This window comes from Salvelinus sp. IW2-2015, linkage group LG4q.1:29, assembly GCF_002910315.2.
Source record: "Salvelinus sp. IW2-2015 linkage group LG4q.1:29, ASM291031v2, whole genome shotgun sequence".
NCBI classification, from domain to species: Eukaryota; Metazoa; Chordata; class Actinopteri; order Salmoniformes; family Salmonidae; genus Salvelinus; species Salvelinus sp. IW2-2015.
The window spans coordinates 10,882,959-10,901,587 of NC_036842.1; the positions used below are offsets into that span (position 1 = coordinate 10,882,959).

General features: G+C 42.9%; 1 protein-coding gene across 1 annotated transcript in view; it reads right to left on the minus strand.

Moving 5' to 3' along the window:
* The window catches only part of LOC111961434 (transcription factor RFX3-like), a 57,149-nt gene extending 39,194 nt beyond the window's left edge, over positions 1–17,955 (minus strand). Inside the window, 1 exon segment of the mRNA XM_023983699.2 lies at positions 17,816–17,955. The gene's annotated coding sequence lies outside the window, so the exon portion shown is untranslated.
* Positions 17,956–18,629: the final 674 nt, after the last annotated feature.

The following is an 18,629-nucleotide window of genomic DNA, read 5'->3' on the forward strand; positions in this document are numbered from 1 at the left end:
TAACACTGTGAAAGAAACACAACCCCAAAGAAAGAGGCACGTCTCCTTTGTATTGATCTCATTTCCTTCCCATCTCCATCATGTTAGACCTGTGGCCATGTTAGGCTGGCAGTGATAAAAACACTGTCTGAAGCTGCAGCATTAACCCATTTCCTTTACAACTATGGAACAGGGTTGAGGTTAGTGATAAAGTACACCTTGCAATGTAAAAACAGTGTACACAGGGTGCTGTGCGTGCAAATAACACAGCAAAACCCCCAGTTTATGCTGCTAAGCCATGAAAATTGATGGGTGAATAATCAAATGAATCAGCGGCTCTTTAAGTGATTGGAAACGGAACAGGATCCAGGGAACAGGTGGCATGGTTMTATTTTTGCCCACCCAACACCTGACTTCAGGTAAGTGGTAACGTGATCTGATAACTAGCCGTTTCTGACATCCTGTCCTCTGTCCACAGAGGTGTGTATGCCATTATTGCCTTAGAATAGGCTATAGGCCTAGGCCAGGGATGGGCATCTTTGATGGGGGTGGGGGCCACAAAACAGCTGCAGTGGCTCGCGGRTCTACATACCCACATCCATACATGCGGCGCTAGCCTTTTACGGGCCATAAGGAATATTTTGTTGGGGGGCTTCCCCCAACTTGGGAGCAAAACATTTTAGTGGCCCCCCTCTTGACAGCAAAGTGACGTTTTAGAGGTCATTTCCTGCCATTCTACACATTTTTCCATGGGGAGTAGAGAAAATGTTACCGTTTTAATGCAGGTTTGCTGCAATTCTACACATTTTGCCATGGGGTGGAGCGAATATTTGCAGTTYTTAATATATTGCATCGGATTGATGGGGGCCCCAAAATCAATGGGGGCCCGGGTCAGTAATTCGACCATGCTTACTACAAGTTAAGATAGCTGGCTGCTAGACTAACTTACCAATCTATTTTTTTTTTTTTACATGTTCTAATTTGAGTGACTGTCAGTGACCGTCAAGATAAAAACTGCTGATACACAACATTTAAAAATTGCACCTTGTATAATCTACTATTCTAACTCTCAACACTTAAGTCGAGACCCAACTGAGTCCTAAAAATAAACAAATAAATAAATATATATATATATGACAGACACACAATCAGTCAAAAGTTTGGACATTCAAGGGATTTTCTTTATTTGTACTATTTTCTACATTGTAGAATAATAGTGAAGACATCAAAACTATGAAATGACACACATGGAATCATGTAGTAAACAAAACAAAGTGTTAAATAGCAACGGGTGGCTATTTGAAGAATCTCAAATATTTGCTTAACACTTTTTTGTTTACTACATGATTCCATATGTGTTATTTCATAGTTTTGATGTCTTCACTATTATTCTACAATGTATAAAATAGTAAAAATAAAGATAAACCCTTGAATGAGTAGGTGTTCTAAAACTTTTAACCGGTAGTGTATACACAAATACATTTGTGGGGGGGGGGGGGGGGGGGGGGGGGGGGGGGGGGGGGGGGGGGGGGATTTATCCATGGGCCTACAAAAGGGGGGGCCACCAGTTATCCATCCCTGGCCTAGGCACTATTTTTATGATCAGTTTCAAATGCTCACGGTTTAGAACTGGAGTCCTCATATCACATAAATAACTTATTTTAACTAAAATCAAGCTGTGCAAATAATCATTAAGCTAATTAATTTCAGTTAAATTCATTAGCTTATTTTCCAGATGTTGCCAGTCTGTTCCGTTCATTTGAGATAGCTATGTGTCTTATCGCATCATGGTCCACACAAATTCAGTGGAATATGGAGTGACAGATTGAAACGACTTTATTGTGAGATGCTACCCATATAAACTTGCAGTAACCATGGAAATTGTAATATCTAGCCTAATTGCAAGCTTGGTGGGCCTATAGCCTATCTACATATATACCAGTAATTTCTTGGCATGTTTGTCAGGGAAAGACTTAGGGTGGCCCAAAAACAATTAGCCTAGGTGGTCAGGAGTCCCACTAAGACCCACTGTGCACCTGTCCCCCCTTCCACCTCCCCCTCTCAACACACACCTGTTCCTCTCCCCTAGGTGGTCAGGAGTCCCACTAAGACCCACTGTGCACCTGTCCCCCCTTCCACCTCCCCCTCTCGACACACACCTGTTCCTCTCCCCTAGGTGGTCAGGAGTCCCACTAAGACCCACTGTGCACCTGTACCCCCTTCCACCTCCCCCTCTCGACACACACCTGTTCCTCTCCCCTAGGTGGGAACAGAGGGCTGCGGCTGGCTGCAGAGAACACCCAGTGGACCTGACTGTAGAGAAGGATGATGCAACACAGAGAACCATGGAGCTTTTCCTTCCTTACAACAACCCTGGAGCTTTCTCCTTCCTCATCCAAGAGGCCATAAGAGGGGTCCAAATCCATCTATAGTCAGCCAAGAGACCATAAGAGGGGTCCAAATGCATCTATAGTCAGCCAAGAGGCCATAASAGGGGTCCAAATCCATCTATAGTCAGCCAAGAGGCCATAAGAGGGGTCCAAATCCATCTATAGTCAGCCAAGAGACCATAAGAGGGGTCCAAATTCATCTATAGTCAGCCAAGAGGCCATAAGAGGGGCCATTAAGAGGGTCCAAATTAACTATAGTCAGCCAAGAGCCATAAGAGGGGTCCAAATCCATCTATAGTCAGCCAAGAGGCCATAAGAGGGTCCAAATCCATTATAGTCAGCCAAGAGGCCATAAGAGGGGTCCAAATCCATCTATAGTTAGCCAGAGGCCATAAGAGGGTCCAAATCCATCTATAGCAGCCAAGAGGCCATGAGAGCCACAAAACCACTAGGAGGAAACTGATCATATATAGAGATGTCTCTACACTTTCATTGACAATTTGCTTTAAAACAATGCAATACTGTATCATTTATGAAGTAAAAAAAGCTATGTCTGTAAGGAGTAGCATGAGAGGAAAGCATCATTTAATCTGGGCAGTAGGCTTACACGCCTGTCTTGACTGAGCAAACACCAAACCGCCATTCTGTTTAGGAAGCCTAGGATATTTCCATCCTGCAGATTCATAACATTTAATGCAAATTGCAGAGGTTCAGAGAGTAAAAAAGGTTGTCCAAAGCCATTTTAATGATGTTTTAGTGGAGAGGCCGACTGGGATATGGCCCTGATAATTATTACAAGCCATCCAGCCTATTCCAGTAATAAYAATAATCATTCACACTTTGAGAATCTGACTGTTGTGTCTTTCATTATTCCAGCGATTCCATACTGCGCTCCATTTTTATGGAGGGACAGAAAATGTAGGCCTTACCAAATGACAGCTGGAAACCTCTGTTAGAAGATGTGTGTGGAATATTCAAAAGTTATGAACTTTGTATTCCGTGCCATAAATTGTCTGTAAAATACAGAAATCCAGGCTTTGAAATKTGCAGATTTCCTCAGCTTGGTTGGACCAGTGAGTCCAAAATGCAGCTGAATCGGAGTGGGATCCACTTCCACATTTTACTAGCCTATCAACTACCTTCCCCACCACACCAGTAACAAATAAACAAACCTGTCATTATCAGGATCAGTTTGTTTTTTGATCTTCCAAACAGCAGTAAACTAATATTAGTCTAATGTTACATTGTCAATGGAAGGAATGTGATACATTTCCATGTAAAAGTACCCATGAGCACCAACATGTGAAGTTTATAGGAGGATATCAAATTGGGTGTGAAATGAAAGCAAAGAGTCTATATTTTGGGGAAATAAAAGGCATTGATACATTTTCATAACATTTTCCATCGGAAAATGTATGGCTTTGATCTCTGGTCAAACAGATGGAAACGGGTTCTTCCAAAACTACTTCCAAATAAAAAGTATTAATATGGTAATACATCAAAACAATGGTGTTGAAGTAAAAAACCCTGCCAACTAATTTCAACACTTGTATTTCATTTTGGACAAATGATTGGCCTTCTGTAAGTTTACCAAAAGCACATATCTTTAAAGAGATTTTCTAATTTCTCCCATGAGGAGGGATAATACAAGTTCACAGAAGTAAAAACGTAGAGCTACCAATTAGTTATAGGACTAGTGTTTTTACTGATATACATTTTTGTTTAGGAGTTATTAAGTGATTAAAACACAGATCAAATCATTTGCGACAGTAAAGTGTTGAAAAACACATTGGTTATTCAAATTACAACAACATAGCTCAGGCAGTAGGAAGCTCTCTCATCCATTTATATACAGATGATACAGTCTTATACTCAGCTGGCCCCTCCCCGGATTTTGTGTTAAACGCTCTACAACAAAGCTTTCTTAATGTCCAACAAGCTTTCTCTGACTTAACCTTGTTCTGAACACCTCCAAAACAAAGGTCATGTGGTTTGGTAAGAAGAATGCCCCTCTCCCCTCAGGTGTGATTACTACCTCTGAGGGTTTAAAGCTTGAGGTAGTCACCTCATACAAGTACTTGGGAGTATGGCTAGACGGTACACTGTCCTTCTCTCAGCACATATCAAAGCTGCAGGTTAAAGTTAAATCTAGACTTGGTTTCCTCTATCGTAATCRCTCCTCTTTCACCCCAGCTGCCAAACTAACCATGATTCAGATGACCATCCTACCAATGCTAGATTACGGAGACGTAATTTATAGATCAGCAGGTAAGGGTGCTCTCGAGCGGCTAGATGATCTTTACCATTCGGCCATCAGATTTGCCACCAATGCTCCTTATAGGACACATCACTGCACTCTATACTCCTCTGTAAACTGGTCATCTCTGTATACCCGGCGCAAGACCCACTGGTTGATGCTCATTTATAAAACCCTCTTAAGCCTCACTACCCCCTATCTGAGATATCTACTGCAGCCCTCATCCTCCACATACAACACCCGTTCTGCCAGTCACATTCTGTTAAAGGTCCCCAAAGCACACACATCCCTGGGACGCTCCTCTTCAGTTCACTGCAGCTAGCGACTGGAATGAGCTGCAACAAACACTCAAACTGGACAGTTTTATCGCAATCTCTTCATTCAAAGACTCGATCATGGACACTCTTACTGACAGTTATGGCTGCTTTGCGTGATGCATTGTTGTCTCTACCTTCTTGCCCTTTGTGCTGTTGTCTGTGCACAATCATGTTTGTACCATGTTTTATGGTGCTACCATGTTGTTTTGCTACCGTGTTGTTGTCATGTTGTGTTGCTACCATGCTGTGTTGTCATGTGTTGCTGTCTTGCTATGTTGTTGTCTTTAGGTCTCTCTTTATGTAGTGTTGTCTCTCTTGTCGTGATGTGTGTTTTGTCCTATATTTATATGTTATTTATTTTAAATGTTTAATCCCAGGCCCCCGTCCCCGCAGGAGGTCTTTTGCCTTTTGGTAGGCCTTCATTGTAAATAAAAATGTGTCCTTAACTGACTTGCCTAGTTAAATAATTTTTTTTAAAGAACATTAAAAGCCCAATGAATACTCGTCTTTGTGTAAGGATTTAACTCCCACAGCTCGTGGGACATTTATTTTGAAGGCACGTATAAATAACAACTGCACGAGGACAGACAGTGACTGACAGGCTGACACACACGTCACAGTTACAAAAAGTAGCTAGCTAGAAATTGCGCAAAAATACGTTTAAAGATTTCAAAGAAAAGGAAAGTAGACAATGAATGTAGGGTGTTCCAGCAAGAGTGGACATCGAAATATTTCCTTATTGAGGTATCAGGGAAAGCTGTGTGCTTAGTGTGCAGAGAGAGCATCACTGTCTTGAAAGACTACAACTTGTCCCGACACTTCCAGACGAAGCATGCAGAGAAATATAGGAATATGTCTTCTGAGCAGAGGGCAAGTGCATCGAAAGAATTGCTTTCTCAGTTGCAAAAGCAGCAAGAACTTTTCACAAAACTGCATTCAGCAAACGACGAAATTGCGAGAGCTAGCTATGTACTGTCCCACAAAATTGCTAAACATAGCAAGCCATTTGCTGAGGGCAATTCATTGAAGAATGTTTATTTGACTTTGCAGCAATACTTTGCCCCGACAAGAAAGAGCTGTTTGTTCGTCTTGACAGGGAAATATTTTCAGTGACACAGCGTGTTACACAGCGTGTTGAGGACATCGCAGAGAATATGGAACATCAGTTGAAAGACAAGGTAAAGGATTTCACCCATTTCTCCTTGGCCCTGGATGAGAACAGTGATGCATGTGACACGGCACAGTTGTTGATATTCTTACGAGGCATAACCCCAGACTTTGAAATTACAGAGGAGCTTGCTTCAGTGCAGTCAATATTGGAGGAGGTTAATAAGTGTGTGGCAAAGCTGGGACTGAGTTTTGCCAAACTTGACAGGAAAAAACGTTGGCCCTTTGAAAAGGATACCAGATCAGGTAGCTGAGCTGAACCCAGAACAGAAAATGATTTTCCTGCATTGCATTTATTCATCAGGAGCTGCTCTGTAAATGTGTTCTGAAAATGAGCCATGTTGTGGACACAGTCACTAAAGTGGTAAACTTCATAAGAGCAAAATCTTTTACCACAGGCAGTTTGTCTCACTGTTGGAGACAGTCAGGTCATGCAGATCTCCCCTACCACACAAACGTGAGATGGCTGAGTTTGGAGAAGGTGCTTAAAAGGGTGTGGGACCTGAAGTCAGAGATTGCTGAGTTTTTGCAAATGAAAGGAAAATATGTGGATTTCCCTCAACTGCAAGATAAAGAATGGTTGGCTGATTTTTCTTTCACCATGGACATCATGGCCCTCATGAATGAACTGAATTCCAAACTACAAGGGAAGGGCCTTTTGCACATCAGATGTACAGCCTTGTCAAAGCCTTCAAGGGAAGATTACTCCTCCTGACCCGCCAAGTAGAAGCCAACAATCTCACCCACCTTCCGACACTACTAGAGACGTATATATCGCTGCTGCGTGCTTTGAACTAGGGATGCATGATATATCGGTGAGCATATCGGAATCGGACAATATTAGCTAAAAATGCCAACATCGGCAGCGGCCCGATGATTAGTTTAACGCCAATATGCAAAACCGATGTCAAAGCTGACGTGCATACTTAAACATAAGTAGATGACGTAATGACGCCACAAAAAATACAGCGCTACACAGAACAAAAGCAGAAAAATACTAAGCGCGCACTTCCAACAACTAAACAAGTTCAGGTCGAGCAGTCATTTGAAAAAGTAAGAACATTTCAGTGAGACAACTCAAAGGCGAAATCCATTAACGGCAAGATAATGGAATTCATTGCCCTTGACAATCAACCGTCCTCTGATGTTGGCTTTCGCCGACTGGTCAAGCCGCGGTACACACTATTTTTCAGATGTTGCCCTACCGGAGTTACACAGTATTGTTGAAACGTACATCAATGAGCTACTTGCTATGGGCGTCACTGCTATTAGCTTCACGACTGACATTTGGACCAGCGATGTCAGCCCCATGAGCATKMCGAGTCTGACAGCACAGTGGGTGGATGAGGATTTCGTACTGACGAAAGCTGTTTTGCATGCTCAAGAATGTGCTGGTTCTCATACTGCCATTTCAATGGCATTTGAGAACGTGTTTGAAACCTGGAAACATGAACACACTCCTAGCTACATTCGAACAACTGACTCGAGAAATAAGCTCATAAACTGCATCTGCAGCAGATGTGATACCCCGTCATGGACTGAAATGCCTGCTCAACAAAACTGCCGACACAGATCGTGGTGTTAAAACTTACAAAAGTACTCGAGGCAGTGAACAAGCGATTCGGTGGCATTCTCTCTGAGCCTCTTTACTGTGTCGCCACCATGCTCGATGCTAGGTACAAGGACCGCTACTTCGATGCAGACAAGAAACAGGGTTTACGTGAAATGTTACAGACAGAGCTGGACGAGATGGAAACGGACAGTGACAGTGCGCACCGAGGAGGAAGCCACGGACAGACAGAGCTGAAACTTCACTGCTTGACATGTATGATGAAATCCTGGTTGAGAATATAACAACTGCACAAATGAACAACGAGAGAGGTGAAAGAAATAGGTTTTGATTATGTTTTACTGGTAATGGGGACATATGTAAATGCCAACAAAAGAACTTTTTCTCAGTATGTGGTGTGTGACCTTTATTTAACCAGGTAGACTAGTTGAGAACAAGTTCTCATTTACAACTGCGACCTGGCCAAGATAAAGCAAAGCAGTGCGACACAAACAACAACACAGAGTTACACATGGAATAAACAAGCGTACAGTCAAGAACACAATAGAGACAAAGTCTATATACAGTGTGTGCAAATGAGATAAGATAAGGGAGGTAAGGCAATAAATAGGCCATAGTGGCGAAATAATTTCGCCATAGTGGCGAAATAACTGCATCCAATTTGCTGAGTAGAGTGTTGGAGGCTATTTTGTAAATGACATCGCCGAAGTCAAGAATCGGCAGGATAGTCAGTTTTACGAGGGTATGTTTGGCAGCATGAGTGAAGGATGCTTTGCTGCGAAATAGGAAGCCGATTCTAGATTTAATTTTGGATTGGAGATGCTTAATGTGAGTCTGGAAGGAGAGTTTACAATCTAACCAGACACCTAGGTATTTGTAGTTGTCCACATATTCTAAGTCAGAACCGTACAGAGTAGTGATGCTGGACGGGCGGGCAGGTGTGGGCAGCGATCGGTTGAAGAGCATGCATTTAGTTTTACTTGCATTTAAGAGCAGTTGGAGGCCATGGAAGGAGAGTTGTGTGGCATTGAAGCTCGTCTGGGGGTTAGTTAACAGTGTCCAAAGAAGGGCCAGAAGTATACAGAATGGTGTCGTCTGCGTAGAGGTGGATCAGAGAATTACCAGCAGCAAGAGCGACATCATTGATATATACAGAGAAAAGAGTCGGCCTGAGAATTGAACCCTGTGGCACCCCCATAGAGACTGCCAGAGGTCCGGACAACAGGCCCTCCGATTTGACACACTGAGCTCTGTCTAAGAAGTAGTTGGTGAACCAGGCGAGGCAGTCATTTGAGAAACCAAGGCTGTTGAGTCTGCCGATAAGAATGTGGTGATTGACAGAGTCAAAAGCCTTGGCCAGGTCGATGAATACAGCTGCACGGTATTGTCTCTTATCGATGGCGGTTATATCGTTTAGGACCTTGCAGCTCAGTGGGATAACGCTCCCATTGACCTGCAACTTGAGTTTATCGATCCTCAGTCTGGTGCAGTGATTGGAGAACTATTCAAAACAATGTCACTGACGAGGTTCTATGCATCTTTCGATGAACAAAACTTTCCAAAGATTAGGAGTCATGCTCAGAAGATGTTCGGGTCAACCTATGTATTTGAACAGACATTTTCAGTGACGAAATTTAATGAGTCATGGCACAGATCATCTCTTACTGATTCTCACCTTTCAGCAATCCGACGCATAGCGACGTCAGAAACTATACCTGACTTCACTGCTCTAGTCAATGCCCATCAGAGACTTCACTCTTCACGCTGATTGAGTAGTTTAAATGTAAATGTTGAGCTCTCTCTGTGTTTTTGTGCATAACCATTAACAAGAGCTCTGTCCGTGGTGCTGAATGCAGTGTACTTTCCCTCTGTGTAGTTCATCGCATGTTAAATAATGAAAATACCCACCAAAAGGAGAACATTGTGGTTTATTTCTGTGCATGTTAAAAAAATGGAATAAGTAGCATATCTGGATGTGATTTACAGGAGATACAGTGGGGAGAACAAGTATTTGATACACTGCCAATTTTGCAGGTTTTCCTACTTACAAAGCATGTAGAGGTCTGTAATTTTTATCATAGGTACACTTCAACTGTGAGAGACGGAATAAATCAAAAACCAAAAAATCACATTGTATGATTTTTAAGTAATTCATTTGCATTTTATTGCATGACATAAGTATTGATCACCTACCAACCAGTAAGAATTCCGGCTCTCACAGACCTGTTAGTTTTTCTTTAAGAAGCCCTCCTGTTCTCCACTCATTACCGTATTAACTGCACCTGTTTGAACTCGTTACCTGTATAAAAGACACCTGTCCACACACTCAATCAAACAGACTCCAACCTCTCCACAATGGCCAAGACCAGAGAGCTGTGTAAGGACATCAGGGATAAAATTGTAGACCTGCACAAGGCTGGAGTGGGCTACAGGACAATAGGCAAGCAGCTTGGTGAGAAGGCAACAACTGTTGGCGCAATTATTAGAAAATAGAAGAAAATAGAAGAAGTTCAAGATGATGGTCAATCACCCTCGGTCTGGCTCCATGCAAGATCTCACCTCGTGGGGCATCAATGATCATGAGGAAGGTGAGGGATCAGCCCAGAACTACACGGCAGGACCTGGTCAATGACCTGAAGAGAGCTGGGACCACAGTCTCAAAGAAAACCATTAGTAACACACTACGCCGTCATGGATTAAAATCCTGCAGCGCACACAAGGTCCCCCTGCTCAAGCAGGCGCATGTCCAGGCCCGTCTGAAGTTTGCCAATGACCATCTGGATGATCCACAGGAGGAATGGGAGAAGGTCATGTGGTCTGATGATTCAAAAATATAGCTTTTTGGTCTAAACTCCACTCGCCGTGTTTGGAGGAAGAAGAAGGATGAGTACAACCCCAAGAACACCATCCCAACCGTGAAGCATGGAGGTGGAAACATCATTCTTCGGGGATGCTTTTCTGCAAAGGGGACAGGACGACTGCACCGTATTGAGGGGAGGATGGATGGGCCATGTATTGCGAGATCTTAGCCAACAACCTCCTTCCCTCAGTAAGAGCATTGATGATGGGTCGTGGCTGGGTCTTCCAGCATGACAACGACCCGAAACACACAGCCAGGGCAACAAGGAGTGGCTCCGTAAGAAGTATCTCAAGGTCCTGGAGTGGCCTAGCCAGTCTCTAGACCTGAACCCAATAGAAAATCTTTGGAGGGAGCTGAAAGTCCGTATTGCCCAGCGACAGCCCCGAAACCTGAAGGATCTGGAGAAGGTCTGTATGGAGGAGTGGGCCAAAATCCCTGCTGCAGTGTGTGCAAACCTCGTCAAGAACTACAGGAAACGTATGATCTCTGTAATTGCAAACAAAGGATTCTGTACCAAATATTAAGTTCTGCTTTTCTGATGTATCAAATACTTATGTCATGCAATAAAATGCTAATTAATTACTTAAAAATCATACAATGTGATTTTTGGGATTTTTGTTTTAGATTCCGTCTCTCACAGTTGAAGTGTACCTATGATAAAAATTACAGACCTCTACATGCTTTGTAAGTAGGAAAATCGGCAAAATCGGCAGTGTATCAAATACTTGTTCTCCCCACTGTATATGTCAGCACAGTCATACACATTTATAATCCTGTAATATGATTCTGGCCCACGATGGCAAAAATGTATTCTAATGTGCACTCCATGGAAAATAATTGCCCAGGCTAGACCCTTGAGACATTAACTTAATCTACATAACACAAGATTGTACATGGTCATGTGTAGTGGCCTTTCAATGGAGCCCTTCCTGCTTTGGCACATAGGTGAGTGTCCAGCTGTAGACAATAAGGACAGACCACCCAAGACACTAACCTCATCTACATAACTCATGTACAAAGCAATACAAGTTACTAAGTGACTGATTCAAAACAGTAATATGTTATATTATATACTGAACAAAAATATATATGCAACATGCAAAGTGTTGGTACATGTTTCATGGAGCTGAAATAAAAGATCCCAGAAATGTTCCATATGCACAAAAGGTTTATTTCTCTCAAATGTGGTTTACTCCCTGTTAGTGAGCATTTCTCCTTTGCCAAGATAATCCATCCACCTGACAGGTGTGGGATATCAAGAAGCTGATTAAACAGCATGATCATTTCACAGGTGCACCTTGTGCTGTGGACAATAAAAGGCCACTAAAATGTGCAGTTTTGTCGCAACAGATGTCTTAAGTTGAGGGAGCGGGCAATTGTAATGCTGACTGCAGGAATGTCCACCAGAGCTGTTGCCAGAGAGTTGAATGTCCATTTCTCTACCATAAGCTGCTTCCAACACCATTTTAGAGAATTTGGCAGTACGTCCAACCAGTCTCCCAACCGCAGACCACATGCAACCACGCCAGCACAGGACCTCCACATCCGGCTTCTTCACCTGCGGGATCGTCTGAGACCAGCCACCCTGAGAACTGATGAAACTGAGGAGTATCTCTGTCTGTAATAAAKCCCTTTTGTGGGGAAAAACAAATTGATTGGCTAGGCCTGGCTCCCCAGTGGGTGGCCTATGACCTCCCAGGCCCACACATGGTTGAGCCCCTGCCCAGTCATGTTAAATCCATAGATTAGGGCCTATTGAATTTATTTCAATTGACTGATTTCCTTACATGAACTAACTCATGTTTCATTTACATATTTGTTCAGTATAAGTACAAATAACCAGACAAATACATTTGCAGACCTTTTAGATATGTATTTACTAGCACATGAAGAAAATAGTGCAATGTAAAAACAGGTGAAGTGTGATGAAAAGGGGAAATAAGACTTTTTTAAACAAAGTAAACACCAGTAACACATGAATGAGGAAATAAGTGTAAAAAAACATACAAAAACCCCCCGGGTAAATTACCCACCCCCCTAACGTATGAACAATAATTTAAAAAAAAGCACAATCGTTTTTGGAGTGAGACAAACAAAAGACAGTAATCAGCAGGAATAGACACCATCCCTGGTACCACGACGTCGTAGACAGCCTTTGCTGGACACTGCTGCTGTCTCTGTTACTCCTGCTGCAGTCATCCACGCGCTGCATAATGTCAGCGTCCAAAGGATCCCAGGCGGTCTTCCTCTTCCGGCCATTGGAGCTGGGCCGGGGAGATGGGATGGAGGTTGATGGAGTTGCAGGGCAGAGAGCACGGGTCTTTGCTAGCCGGGGAGATGATGAATCAAGGGGCGATGAACCACCTGTAGATGGGCCCCTCAGGGCTCAGCTCCATCTCTGGACTGTCCAAAACACCACAAAAGCAGATGGTGAATACAATGCAAGCAATCTTAAACCATCTCCATGGACTCCTTTGTGTTAAAATGTTTACCCAAAAGAAATGATTTCATAAACATCTCAATCTAATTAACACACACACCACTCTGTAGGTTTTCTGGTGTTTGAACTAGCCCTGTTAGTCATTATGATAACACAGCCACTGAACATTTCCCACTCACAATTTTGCCCATCCAGAAAAGAGCTGATTTCACATGTTCTAACAAGGTCTGCTAAACATAAGATCACAAACACACACACTGACTGCACAAAAGGACTCGGCTGCATGACGAGTACATACCGTATCTGGCATATTGTTGTCTGTCTGATGATGCTTCACGTGAACACGAAGCCAATCCAGTTGTCTGACAATCGGTGGGACACACACCAGCGGCAGACCCCACTACTCATCTCCTTCACCCTTTTCAGATTGCGAACATACCGGTCCCGAATCTTTCTCCATGTTTCTTTGATATCAGTACCGGTGTTCAAATTCCGTGATATCTCCCTCCAGCTGTTGTCTTTTGCTTGCTTGTCCGAATACAACCGCATCAAAGGGTTGTATACGTTCTCGTATTGTCTCACCAGCTCGCACAGACGCTCCTCCAAACCAAACATAGAAATAATTGCGCTTCGCAATTCTCTAAATAAAAAGCACAAAAAAGGAAGGTTCCAAGTAGTAGAACGAAGAAGCAGAACATCCATCTCTTCTGTGTTGATTCCAGAAGCGATACTGGAAAGTATGTGATTGACACACAGCGGTGCGACTTCCATTGCAAAACTCACTCAATACTGCCCCTCAGTCTTCGCAAGGAATGATAAGTCGGGTCTCAATTTCGAGGTAGGAAAAAACTGGGTCAAATGACGGAGCGTATTACAAGGAGCCGCCCTTTTGTGACAAAAAAACGACATTGCAACACTGCGCTCCGCCGGCCCTGTTTGTGTATTGTATGTAGACCCCTCAATGTTACCTACCCATGAGTCCCCTCTCTCTCTATTTACTCTAACCAGCATCCCCACCCACTGAGCACCGACCGACACAGGACGTCCATGGATGTTGAAAAGTAGTGGAAACTTGGTCAGCCCGCCGTGGCCTTGATTTCACTGTCCACTGACGTTTTTGGTCCGGTCTGGACCATGATTGGTTCTGATTTGGTCTGGCCACCAATCATAGACATCTATGTTTCACAAGTTTAACCGCACAGTACAGTACAGAAAAGTAGAGTATAGTTCAGTAGAGCAGAGTTTAGTACAGTAGACCATACTAAAGAGTACAGTATAATGTACTGAACTATACTCTACTCTGTGATGTGCTGTAGTACTCTACTGTGCTCTATTGTACTGTGATATCCAAACTTGTGAAACAGACATCTATGATGTTTCAGATTTGGTCCGGTCCAGACCAACCAAATGTGGTCTTGTTTGGGGTGGAGCTCATTAGAATAATAATCAGTGTGTAGAATAACACCCATACGGTATATGCAAAGGAGGATGTTGCATATTTCTACCTTTGTGTACGTATTCAGGTTACATCACCACGAAGAGAATGAAATGCATATCCATAATTATTCATTTCTGTGTAGTACAGTTCAGGGACCCACGATGTAATTCTGTTACTGGGTGTAAATACACTTCACTTACTGTAGTTCAATAACCAAAATTGCTCCATTTTCAGCTGGCTTTAAGGACCCACTAGTGTCAAACACACATTAGTTTGCAATTGTTGTGATGTTAAAATGGGCGCACTGGCATTTTCCAGCCCTAATGCCAGGGTCGGCAATTTACCTGTCTAACATCAGCTCACTTGGCCCCCGACTGGAGCAGCGGTCTAAGCCACTGCATCACTTCAGACGCTGGTTCGAGCCCAGGCTTTCAACCTCTCCATGGCCCAATCTGTAATACCTACATATTTCAAGCAGTCTACCATTGTCCCTGTGCCCAAGAACGCCAAGATAACCTGTCTCAAAGACTATCATCCTGCAGCACTCACATCTGTATCCATGAAATGCTTTGAAAGGCTGGTCATGGCTCACATYAACACTATCATCCCAGACACCTTGGACCCACTCCAATTCCCAAACCGCTCCAACAGATACACAGATGATGCAATTTCTATTGCACTCCACACTGCCCTTTCCCACCTGGACAAAAGGAACACCTCCGTGAGAATGCTGTTGATTGACTACAGCTTAGCGTTCAACACCATAGTGACGTCGAAGCTCATCCCTAAGCTAATGTCCCTGGGACTGAACACTTCCCTCTGCAACTGGATCCTGGACTTCCTGAYGGACCGCCTGCAGGTGGTGAGGGTAGGCAACAACACATCCGTYATGCTGACCCACAGCATGGGGGCCCCTGAGGGCCCATGCCAAATGCTCAGATACTAAAAAGGTTATACAGCGGCGCCATCGAGAGCATCTTGACTGGCTGCATCACTGCTTGCTTTGGCAACTGCTTGACATCCGACCGCAAGGTGCTACAGAGGGTAGTGTGTTTGGCCCAGTACATCACTGGGGCCATGCTCCCTGCCATCCAGGCGGTGTCAGAGGAAGCTGCAAAAAATGGTCAAAGACTCCAACCACCCAAGCCACAGACTGTTCTCTGCTACCGCACAGCAAGCTTTACCAATGCACCCAAGTCTGGAACCAACAGGACCCTGAACAACTTCTACCCCCAAGCCATAAAACTTCTAAACAATATTGCTAAAAAGCTAATCAAATGGCGACCCGGACTACCTGCATTGACTCTTTTTTGCACTAACTCGCTTGCACCAACTATGCACACACGCTGGACTGTACAGTACTTACACCCCAACACACACACACTACATATGCCCACACACACACTGATGCCCCACACTCACAAACTTTCACACTCACCACATATGCTGCTACTACTGTCTATTATCTATCCTGTTGTGTAGTCACTTTACCGCTACCTATATGTACAGTACATAACTACCTCAAATACGTCATACCCCTCCCTGCACAGCGACTCGGTACTGGTACTCCCTGTATATAGCCATGTTATTTTCTACTCCCTATATATAGCAATGTTGACTGCAACACTCCAAACATAGTCTATTGAGCAAACACTGGATTGTTTTAATTTGTACTGTGTCTATTACTCGTTACTGTAGCCTATGCTATTTAACAAACTGCAGTTTCAATCCACAAGGGACCAGGAGATGAATATTCCATGCACCCAGCTGAATTGGAGTTGATCACAATGCAAATGTCAATAACCTACAGAACTTGAGACAAATGCCTGCAGTATTAAGCCATGGAACGTGTTGCATTGATTGGCGAGTAAGTGGTCAAACCCTTGTCACACCTACAACTTGTTTATTCATCAAAGCCCAGCCCTTTCGCACCACGACCAGCTATTGCACTCATAATTCCACCTGTGAAAATAGCTAAATTATTTCTGACACCACAGGACCTATATGTCTACCGCCAGTGCTTAGAGTTACCATTGAGTTAGGGTCATTAAATAGAGCCCAAGGTGTCATGTCATAACGGACACCCAATTCTTCCTGCAGACATCTTTGCATCTTAATTCGGGGCAGATATTTAACAAAGTTTGGGGAAAATATGGTAGCATAAGTAAAGTAAATATGATTCTGTGTAAATTGTTCAAAGTAGTCCTTCTGCATAGAGTCGTTTGATTTGTTAAACTTTGAAATGTTTTTTGATGGCATACATTTTAAAGTAAAAGATGGAAGTCTCGGCTTAATTCAGTTACCATGGTCATGGAATTGCCCTATGACAGCCAGATGACTGCTGCATTTATTATGTGCTGTCTTTAAGATGACAGTCTCTACTTCACTCTTCTATCTGCTCAAAAGTACATACYTCTCTGAGACACACACGCAACTGTAGCTAAATGTCAATGTGACAGCTATTATTGCTTTTACTTTTTGTATCAGCTTCAAAAATGTTAGCTAGCTAATGCACTGTGCCATAGGCATTTCAAACTGGCCACCTAGCTAGCTGTAGCTAGATGGGATATAATTTATGAAACTAGCTGGTTAAAAGGGTAAAGGTTTGTGATAAGAGACCTGAGATCAATACAAATTGAAGGTTTAGCTAAAGTAGCTAGCGTGGCTAGCCGCTCTCGCTAACAGCGTTAGCTAGCTAACGAAGCCTTTGTGGCACCTGCTTCGCAAAGCTAACGTTAGCTACAAAGGAAACTAGCTTGCTAGCCAAGACAAAAGGGAGAAGCTACTGCTAACCTCAATTAGCAATTACTGAATGAAGATGGTACTAGTTCGAATTTATTCAAAATGCCAAAGCAAGTAGTTATATATTGTATAATATTATTGAAAATGTGAGGTATCTTGACAGCCACCAACATCACACCAGGAAGTTAGCGGTCATTGAACGACACACATAAATCAGACACCTGCTCTGTAACGTTAGCTAACGTTAGTTGCGTTGCTAACTTAGCTACCGTAGATAGCGTGTATTGGCTATCGCGCTAGCTATCTAGCGTTAGCTGTCATTGGACGGCCGACGAACAGCACAGCAAACTCGGGTAGAATAGCTAACTAACAGAAACATAATTTTTTGACGTACTGTTAACAGCCTAGTTCATTAGGTAGCCAGTTTACTTTCGCAGATAACGTTAAGCACATTGCTTTCTTCTAACAACGTTAAGGAAATAACACCTAACATCAGATCAGCTAACTATCGTTAACCATGTAGCTAATAAAGGAGGGCAGACATTAACTTGCTCAAGACAAAACTAGCAAGCTAGACATTTAATATATAAAGTAAAATGCGTTGGCGAAGAATCGAGAAAACAGATGCTGGTAGAAATAGTAAGTATATTCAAACCTGGGCTGAGGACTGGTTGATGAGGATGAAGTGAGGATGGTGGAGGTGGCAATGATGGAACGAGAGGTTGTTGTTGTTGGTGGGTTACAGTCGCCAGGACTACGGTGACTATGGCGCTGCCTCACTGGGCAACAGTTGCTATAAAACTCACCCCGCGCAACCTAACTGAATATTCTGTAGGAGGAGCTGCGATGAGGGAGCGTTGGAGGGATGCATATGAAGGTTTATTTGATAAATGGATGTATGTGCTCCTGATAAGAAGAAAACAATTATTATAAAAGAAAAACTGCTTAGTATTATAAGCGGTATTAAAATGAATTAACATCAATATAACGTTAGTGAATCTTTCATCTTTCATTTACTCAGAACATCATCACATTAGGGTGGATTGATCACACTATTCTTGGTTCAATAAGTCTTCAAATGTATGAAAAATGGCAATAGAAATATCACAGAATGTTTCATTATGCGCACAATACAACATGGCAAACAGCATTAATAATCACATTAGTTCATTGAATCAGGTTATTTCCCAAGGCGGGACTACCATGCACCAATAGGTGATAAAGAGTGGTTGAGATAACAAAGAAAGGAGGCAACCATCCATCCATCCATCCCTGTCTCTTATACACATCTAGATGTGTATAAACACACAGATAACACACACCATATAAACCCAAAGATATTAGTGAATATGTGATTTTAAACCAATTTATATTTGAAGCTACAGCCAGATCATGTAAAATCTTGTGTTTTAGTGAAAGGCTATACATAATTTCATTAGCCTAACAGTTCACAGATACGGATAGTGAAC